The sequence below is a fragment of the Carlito syrichta genome, unplaced genomic scaffold (genome assembly GCF_000164805.1).
Source record: "Carlito syrichta isolate Samal-C Ts95f unplaced genomic scaffold, Tarsius_syrichta-2.0.1 Scaffold303251, whole genome shotgun sequence".
Lineage (NCBI taxonomy): Eukaryota > Metazoa > Chordata > Mammalia > Primates > Tarsiidae > Carlito > Carlito syrichta.
This window is the reverse complement of record NW_007247347.1, coordinates 46,818-56,160: the sequence shown is the minus strand read 5'-3', so window position 1 is coordinate 56,160 and position 9,343 is coordinate 46,818. Positions and strand designations below refer to the sequence as shown.

Sequence of the window (9,343 nt, the reverse complement as noted above, 5' to 3'; positions counted from 1 at the left end):
CAGGATCTATACAGAGGTCATCAAGCTAAAATGGGGTTGTTAGGATGGGCCCTAATCCAGTATGACTGGTGTCCTTGCAAAAGGGGGACAATTGGACAGAGAAACACACAGAGGGAGGATAGTGTGCAGAGACAAAGGAAGAACGCCATGTGAAAAGTGCAGCAAGGCTGCCCTAAGCCTGCTTGTCGGGGGCTACCAGATCCTGGGAGAGCCAAGGAGGAGCCTTCCCTAGGCCTTCAGAGGGAGCATGGCCCTGCTAGCACCTTGTTGTCTGACTTACTGTGAGAAAATAAATTTCTGCGGTTCTAAGCCACCCAGTCTGTGGTATTCTGCCCTAGCAAACTAACCAAGTCAGTGTTCAAATTTTCAGTGATCTCACAAATGTCACCTTGTTTAAAAACAGTTTGTCGCCTTTGGGAGGCTGAGGTGAGTGGATTGCCTGAGCCCGTGGGTTCGAGACCCGCCTGGGCAGCGAGACCTCATCTCTACAATAAATCAAAAAATCAGCCGGGCATGGTGCGCATGCCTGTAATTCTGGCTACTCGGAAGGCTGAGGCGGAAGGATCGCCGGAGCCCAGCAGGCCGAGGCTGCGGTGGCCGGGAGCGGCCACTGCACTCCAGTCTGGGCGACAGAGTGAGACTCCAACTCAAAAACAAAACAAAACAAAACAAAAAACAGTTTGTCGGCAATTGGAATTAAGATCCAGACAAGGATCCCCATGGTGACTGGTTGACACGTCTCTTAAAACTCTCAGTCTCATTCCCTTCTTTTAATAAAAGTGTTTGTTGAAGAAAATCATCTTGTCTCTCCCTTACAGTTTATCGTGGTGTGGATTTTGCTGCTTGCACCCCCAGGGTTTATCTAACACCTACTCAGAGTGAGTGTGGTCCATGGGCCAGCAAAGGTAGTGTCACTGGGAGCTTGCTAGAAATGCAGAATGTCCCAAGCCCCGCCCTAGCCCTATTTAGTTTCCCAGGGGTTTATGCACACACTGAAGCCTGAGGAGCACAGGGCTCCCACCTTCATCCTTGCTCTGCATCTCCTGAAATGGGTAGTTGGGTCTAGAGGCTTGATTGGATTCAGGTTTTGATTTTTGGGGCAAGACTCTGTCTAGGTGGCTACTGTTCTTATGTCAAGAGGCATATCATACCTGGTTGTCTCTCTCCTACAACATTAGCAGAAACTGGTCATCAATGCCTAAATCTATTCATTCATGAAGTTTTGCAAAATGGTGGAATTCTATTCTCGTTATTCCTCTTCATTAATGAACAGGGATACAACCATGAAAAAAAAGCTCTGGCTGGGCGGTGGCTCACATCTGTAATCCCACACTTTGGGAGAAGACCAAGGCAGAATCCCACACTTTGGGAGAAGACCAAGGCAGGAGAATCATTTAAGTCCAGGAGTTCAAGGCTAGCCTGGACAACATAGTGAGAATTTGTCTCTATAAACAAAAATCAAAAAATTAGCCAGGCATGGTGGTGTGTACCTGTAGTCCCAGCTGCTCAGGAAACTAAGGCAATTGGACTGCCTGAGCCCAAGAGGTCAAGTCGCTAGTGAGCCATGCACTCCAACATGGGCGACCGAGTGAGATTCTGACAACGAAAAAAAATGCCGAGCTCAGTGGCTCAGTCTGTAATCCCACGCTTTGGGAGGCTGAGGTGAGTGGATTGCCTGAGTCCGCGGGTTCGAGACCCGCCTGGGCAACTTGGCAAGACCTCATCTCTACAATAAATCAAAAACTCAGCCGGGCGTGGTAGCGCACGCCTGTAGTTCCGGCTACTCGGAAGGCTGAGGCGGAAGGATCGCTGGAGCCCAGCAGGTTGAGGCCATGGTGGCTGGGAGCAGCCACTGCACTCCAGTCTGGGCGACAGAGTGAAACTCCAACTCAAAAAAAAAAAAAAGAAAAGCTCCTCTTACCTATTTGTTTACCCACTGGTACACTTAATTTAGGGAAGAAAGTATAAATGCTTTGATTCTTTCCCTCTTATGTACCATTTTTCAAAACAATGAGTTGGTTCCTAATGGTAACAATTAGTTTTGTTATTTTGTGTTTGTTTTTAGCGCAGATTTAATCAATTACTGTTTTGTTACAATCAATTACTGTTATTGTTCTTACTGATGCTCAGGTTGTCCATCTTTGGCCAGTGAGAATCATTTGAGTTGGCTCCTGAGTTTGACATGACCCTGGTAGTCCTGGATACCTGCCTTGGTTTCTAGCACAACTAGATGTTCCAAACTCATCTCGCGTGTCTTCTGTCCTAGACTTGGACTCAGCTATTCCTCCATAGACCCCTGGTTTCTTTTATTGGAGAGTGGTGTTTAGCGACCACAATTTGAATACGAGGATGCTCACACCTAACATTTGGGCACAAAACACAAGAGTTGACACTTCCAGCTAAATCTAATACCCTAGGATTTTTAACTTAACCTTTTCAATTCCACATGTGTACCCCCTTTCTTCATGTCACAAATCTAGGTTCACAGTGACACCAGGAATGCTAGAATTAGAATATCCCAGATCTGCTCTTTTGCCTTACCCCCATGGTGTGATCAGCCTTGTGAGCTGCTGCAACCTGTGTGAAAGACGCTCCAGCCAGGGGGAGGCCTTGTGTGCACAAGGAGGAAGCTCTGAGGGAGGAGCCTGAGGGCTGACAGAGCCAGTTAGTTGAGGTGAAGCTTCATGAGGCCCCAAAAGTCACAAAGGGGAATGACGGGGGGAGCCCCATCTCAGGATTCCTCCAAAAACTGAGGGATTGTGTAGGAGACCCCATGAGGGGTAAAGAACGGCCTGAGAGGTGAGACATTTCTGGCCTGTGAAAGGGACTGAGAGTGGGGCCCCTCACACTGGAGAAGGGCCCTAACTACTTCCGCTCGTTGGGGCCACCAGAATGTCTGAAAGCTTGTAATGCCAAAACATGATTACATCAATTACAGGATATTTTATGTGTTTCTGTTTATCACATTAGAGTTCTGAGAATACATTCTTTTATGAGGGGAAAAGTGCTGCAATTAAACTCACACTAATAATTAAGAGATTTACCAAAAATATGTATATATTAATGAATAAGAAGTAAATATGGTAGTGGCCCATGAATTTACAGGTAAACAAGGAATGTCATATTCTTTCAACTTTGTTACTGTATCTCTTTGAGTATATGTTCAACTTTTTTTTTTAATTGAAATTTTTAAATAAATTTTACTTTTCAGAAGAGTTTGAGTTTTACAGCAAAACTGAGTAGACAGTGCAGACAGTGCAGAGATTTCCCTTCTATTGCCTGTCTTCACATATGCACAGCTTCCCCTGTCAATATCCCTCACCAGATTGGTCCATTTGTTACTGTCAATGAACCTATATTGACATAGCATTATCATCCAAAGGCTGTGGTTTACATGAGGGTTCACTCTTGGTGTTGGGCATTTTATGGGTCTGGACAAATGTAGAATGATATGCATCCACCATTGTATTATCATACAGACTAGCTTCACTGCCTTAAAAAACCTTCCACGCCCTGCTTATTCATCCATTCTCTCCCCTGCCTCCCTCCAACCCCTGGCAGCCATGATTTTTTTACTGTCTGCATGGTTTTGCCTTTTTCAGAATGTCATATAGTTGGAATCAAACTGCCTATAGCCTTTTCAAATTGTCTTATTTCACTTAGTGTTATGCATTTAAGCGTCTTCAATTTTTTTCATGGTTGATAGCTCATTTCCTTTTAGCACTGGATAATATTTCATTGTCTGAGTGCACCACAGTTTATTCATCTGTTCATCTACTAAGGAATATCTTGGTTACTTCCAAATTTTGGCAATTGTGACTAAAACTGCTTATAAATGTGTGGGCAGGTTTTCATGTTATTTGAAAGAAGTTTCATTTTATTTGAGTAAATACCAAGGAGCACAGTTCCTTGATCACATGGTAGGAGTGTGTTTAGTTCTGCAAGAACTTGTTAAACTATCTTCCAAAATGGCTGTACCACTTTGCATTCCCACTGGGAATGAATGAGAGTTCCTGTGGCTCCACATTGTCATCAGCATTTGGTGTTGTCAGTGTTCTGGATTTTGGTCATTCTAGTAAGTGTATAGTGATTGTGTATGGCATTGAATGTGTTTTCTATGCATATTTGCCAACTACATATCTTCTTTGGTGAGATGTCTGTTCAGGTCTCTTGCCCATTTTTTAATCAGGTGGTTTTCTTATTGTTAAGGTTTTCTTTTGTTTGGTTGTTTGGAATTTTTTGCCACTGCAAAAAGCTTTATTTCCATATAGTTCCAGGCTTGGGAAGAGGCTCCAGGGTGTTTAAAAAGCTGCCTGTTGGCTGGAAGGAGAGGCTCAGGCAGAAGCCCTGATCCTTTGAGAGGAAGTCGTTGGGCTCCTCGTCGTGCTGGAGGGTGAGCCTTTTGAAGAGATACTCGCCCAGCCCAGCCTCAGCCTGGCCAGCCTGTGAAGGCTGGCCAGTGGACACCCATCTTCTTGTGGAGTTTCACTTCCTCATCTGGGAAGAGGTTCTCCAGGAAGTCACAGAGATGGGGGTCTGTGAGGGCAGATCCCAGGGCATGAAGATCCAAAAGGGCTTGGTTCGGGTTCTTCTCCAGGGCAGCGGCAGCTTCCATGGCATCCAGGGTTCTCTTCCACTCATCTTGATACAGCTTCTGGATATCCTGGAAGAGGGTATGGCCACTGCCCTGGTTTTGCATCTTCAAGAGACACTCGGAGCCCCCATGCTTCTCTTCGGTCAATTTGCAGAAGAAGTGACCCACGCCTTCCAGACCCACGTCGTCAGGGTTGGAATAAAAGCCCTGAGAGCGGTAGGTGTAGGTGACTTGCAGGTGCAAATCGACCAGGCGGCCAACGGTTGCTTCCACCTTGGCAGACTAATTCTGGTGAGCCTGAGAGCTCATGGTTGGTCGACAAGAAGAAGTTAAGTGCAAAAACGATTTTCACTGGTACCAGAAGCAGGAGGTGGCCGAGAAGGTGGTCTCAGAAGTGGCAAGTGGAGAGGAGATTGGAGAGTGGTGAGAAGCTGGAAGAGGAGTCCCCGAGTCTATTTCATCCAAATGCTGAGCAAGAGAGAGATCTGTGGGACCGCCAAATGCGCTGCTGTTGTTGAGTTTTATGAGTTCTTTGTATATTTTGGATAATAGTCCTTTATCAAATATTTTGCAAATACCTTCTCCCATTCTGAAGCTTGTGTTTTCGTTCTCTCCATGGTCGGCCTCTTTGAAAGAGAATATTAAACGTCTGAGTTTGAGGCCCACCACGTGCACAATAACAGCTGGGCCCTTCCTTCCAACGCCCCGTAGTCCCCAAGGAGAGGGGCCAGACCTGTGAAAGGAAGAGGTCGACCCCCCAGGAAGAAGGCCTGGGGCACAGCCTAGGCGCAGAACCCTCCCGGAAGGGGAGACAGAGGTGTGGGAGAGGTCACAGAGGGGAGCTGTACTGGGGGAAAATCAGGCCCTGTCCCTGAGGAAAAGCTCAGTGCAGGGAAGGGAAGTTCAGCAGGGTCTGGAAGTTGAGGAGACAGTTGGAGACAGCCTGGCCCAGACAGAGAGCCCTGTTGGGAAGAGGCGGCTGTGGGAAGCTGTTGTCTCTGCGGCCAGGAGGACATTGCTGGAAAGTTCTCTGGGTCAGGAGCACCCTCCTTTGCTAAGACAGGCGAACCCCCTGGAGCTTGCCTGGCCCACGGTGCAAAGGCAGCACAACTAGATGCTGTCACTAGGGGTCCTTCTTGAGCTATCCTCACAGCTTGTCGTTTTGCCCGTATCAGTCCATCCACAAGTGAATACCGAGTGGACATGCCATTCCTAAAACTTTCAACACTCAATCCCAAAGAGGGCCAGTGATCAAATGCAAATGTCGGGCTCACTATACTCGCCTATGCCATATATCATGGAAAATAGAGACCTTTCCAAATCTACCATCCAGGCAGGCCTCAGTGGCTCAGCCTGTCATCCCAGCACTTTGGGAGGCCAAGGTGAGTGGACTGCCTGAGCCCGTGGGTTTGAGACCAGCCCAGGCAACTTGGTGAGACTTTGTTTCTACAATAAAAAAAAAAAAATAGCCAGCCATGGTATCATGCGCCTGTAGTTCCGGCTACTTGGAAGACTGAAGCAGAAGGATCGCCAGATCCCAGCAGGTCGATGCTGGGGTGGCCGTGAGTGTGCCACAGCACTTCAGCCTGGGAGACAGAGTGAGACTCCAACTCAAAAACAAACAAACAAAAAACAAAATCTACAATCCAAATTTAAACCATTCCCAGGGCCCAGCATGGGGGAGTCACATTCCAGGGGGACCCTTCACTTAAACATTTCCTGATTCGACAAAAGGAGCCAAGTTGAGGATACATCCATGAGATTGTTTGCATTTGGTTTTCCTTTTCAAAATCCATACCGCCAAAAACAATCAAAGATGTAAACATAAAACCAGGCTGGAGCCCAGCTGGTTTCTTTGGGCCCGAGTTGTTGCCAATTTCACAAAAATTCATCACTGTCAAAGCAGAACTACAGCTCTATCTATGCTGGCCCAGGAAGCACAGAAGTTGTCACTTACCATGCCCTGATCATAAGATCTCAACTTGAAAATCTTAGTCAAATTTCCTCAGCTCTCATCTATCTAAAAATAAACCAAATAAGGAACCTACATTGTAACAGTCCTGGTTTGAGACCACATTTGGACTCATTAAGGCCTAGAGATCCTCACAGGAGCTCAGATTTGGTACTGCTTGTCAGGGAAGAGGATGTAGGGAAAAGAGGGAAAAGTAAGGGTAGAAAGGAAGCTCTCCCTTGGCCGGTCACCAACCCACAAATGTCACGGGTAGGCTTGTGGAGCCCAGGGAGGGAAGCACACCAACACATGCTCCCTATGCTCTGCCCCATGACAACCAGGCCTCTGGGTGGACACAGGTGCTCCTAAGAGCACCCAGCAGTCCCTGCCCCAAACACTTTTTCTGTGTCTGTAATGCTATCTTTAAAATTATTATATATCTTTTTTGAGTTGGAGAGTCACTCTGTCGCCCAGGCTAGAGTACAGTGGCATGCTCACAGCCACCGCAGTCTCAACCTGCTGGGCTCAACCAAATCTTCTACCTCAGCCTTCCAAGTAGCTGAAACTACAGATGCATGCCACCAGGCCCAGCTAGTTTTTGTGATTTTTATTTTAGAGATGAGGGCTCACCATGTTACCCAGTCTGGTCTTAAACTTCTGGGCTAAGGCAATCCTCTCACCTTGGCCTCCCAAAGTGCTGGGATTACAGACTGAGCCACTGCACCCAGCCCTTCATTAAAAATTCTATCTGCTATCATGCACCCAAAAAACTGAAATCAGCCTAAATGTACATAAAAAAGAGACTGCTTAAATTAATTATGGTACATATGTTACAATGGAATACTACAGAGCTGTAAAAAAAAGAAAAAGGAAGTAACTCTTACGAGTGTTTTTTGGGCTTCCAAAAAACACTGTGAAGTTTTAAAAAATCAAGATAAAGAACCCTGGACACAGCCGGGCTCGGTGGCTCAGGCTGTAATCCCGCGCCTTTGGGAGGCTGAGGTGAGTGGATTGCCTGAGCCCATGGGTTCGAGACCCGCGCCTGGGCAGCGAGACCTCATCTCTACAATAAATCAAAAACATCAGCCGGGCGTGGTAGTGCATGCCTGTAATTCCGGCTACTCGGAAGGCTGAGGCGGAAGGATCGCCGGAGCCCAGCGGGTCGAGGCTGCGGTGGCCGGGAGCGGCCACTGCACTCCAGTCTGGGCAACAAAGTGAGACTCCAACTCAAAAAAAAGAACCCTGGACACAAGGAGAGGCAGAATTTATATACATCTCTTTGTATATGCAAAACTCCTCTTCGAAAGAATCCACAAGAAACTGACAACACTGGTTTCTCTAAGAGTGTAACTGGGCACAGGGGCAGGCAGTGAGAGAAGGGAGTTTCCTCGTGTGCACTTCTGGGCCTTATGAATTTTAAGTCACATGAATGCATTATCTTTTAAAATATATTTAACTTTTTGAAAGAAGGGAGTTAAAAAGACCTCTATCTAAAGAATGGAAAGATGTACAAAACTCATGATTCAAAGAAAATGAGTTGTAACAGTATGTCTAGTGTGCTTTAATTTGGGCAACTTGGCAAGATCTCATCTGTACAATAAATCAAAAAATTAGCCGGGTGTGGTAGCGCACGCCTGTAGTTCCAGCTACTTGGAAGGCTGAGGCGGAAGGATCGCCGGAGCCCAGCAGGTCAAGGCTGGAGCGGCCACTGCGCTCCAGTCTGGGCAACAGAGTGAGACTCCAACTCAAAAAAAAAAAAGAATGAAAGAAAAGAACAAGAGGCTGGGTGTGGAGACTAACAATTGTAATCCCAGCACTTTGGGAGGCTGAGGCAGGAAGATTGTTTGAGCCCAGGAATTCAAGACCAGTACACACATTGACACAAAAAAAATCACAAAAGTAGCCAGGTGTGGTGGTGCACGCCTGTAGCCCCAGCTACCTAGGAGGCTGAAGTGGAAGGATCTACTGAGCCCAGCAGAATTGGGCTACGGTGAGATGTGATCGTGCCACTGAACCCCAGCCTGGGCAACAGAATGAGACCCCTGACAAAAAGAAGAAAGAAAAAATAGAATGTTCACATATATACTTGTATATGTTCACATATATACTTATAAATATATGGAAAATTACTTGAGAAATTCACTAGGAAACAGAAGTCATCACTGGGGAGGCTGGAAAGACATAGGTCTCTTACTTTTCTTTTAACCTTTTCTGTCCTGATTGACTTGTTTTTAAAGATGGCATCTTGCTCTGTTGCCCATGCTGGTCTCAGACTCCTGGGCTCAAGTAACACTTCTGCCTCAGACTCCAAAAGTGCTGGGATTTACAGGCATGAGCCACCATGTCCTGTCCCAGTGTTTGATTTAAAAAAACAAACAAACATGTTGTGCCAGGCGCAGTGGCTCACTCCTATAATCCCAGCACTTTGGGAAGCCGAGGTGAGAGGATTGCCTGAGCCTACGGGTTCGAGACCAGCTTGGGCAACTTGGTGAGACTTCATCTCTACAAAAAAAAAAAAAAATTAGCCAGGCATGGTGGTACGTGCCTGTAGTCCCAGCTACTTGAAAGGCTGAGGTAGAAGGATTGCCTAAGCCCAGCAGGTCAAGGCTGCAGTGGGCGTGAGCATGACACTGCACTCCAGCCTGGATGACAGAGTGAGACTCCAATTCAAACAAAAAAAAAAGCCTAGGCATGGTGGCTCACGTCTACAATCCCAGCACTTTGGGAGGCCTAGGTAAGAGGATTGCCTGAGTCCATGGATTTGAGACCAGCCTGGGCCACTTAGCGAGACCTCATCT

The 9,343-nt window shown here is 46.7% G+C and overlaps 1 pseudogene; it reads right to left on the bottom strand.

The window, feature by feature from the left end:
• Positions 1-4,257: 4,257 nt before the first annotated feature.
• LOC103260582 lies at positions 4,258-4,903 on the bottom strand (annotated as a pseudogene).
• Between the last annotated feature and the right edge of the window lie 4,440 nt (positions 4,904-9,343).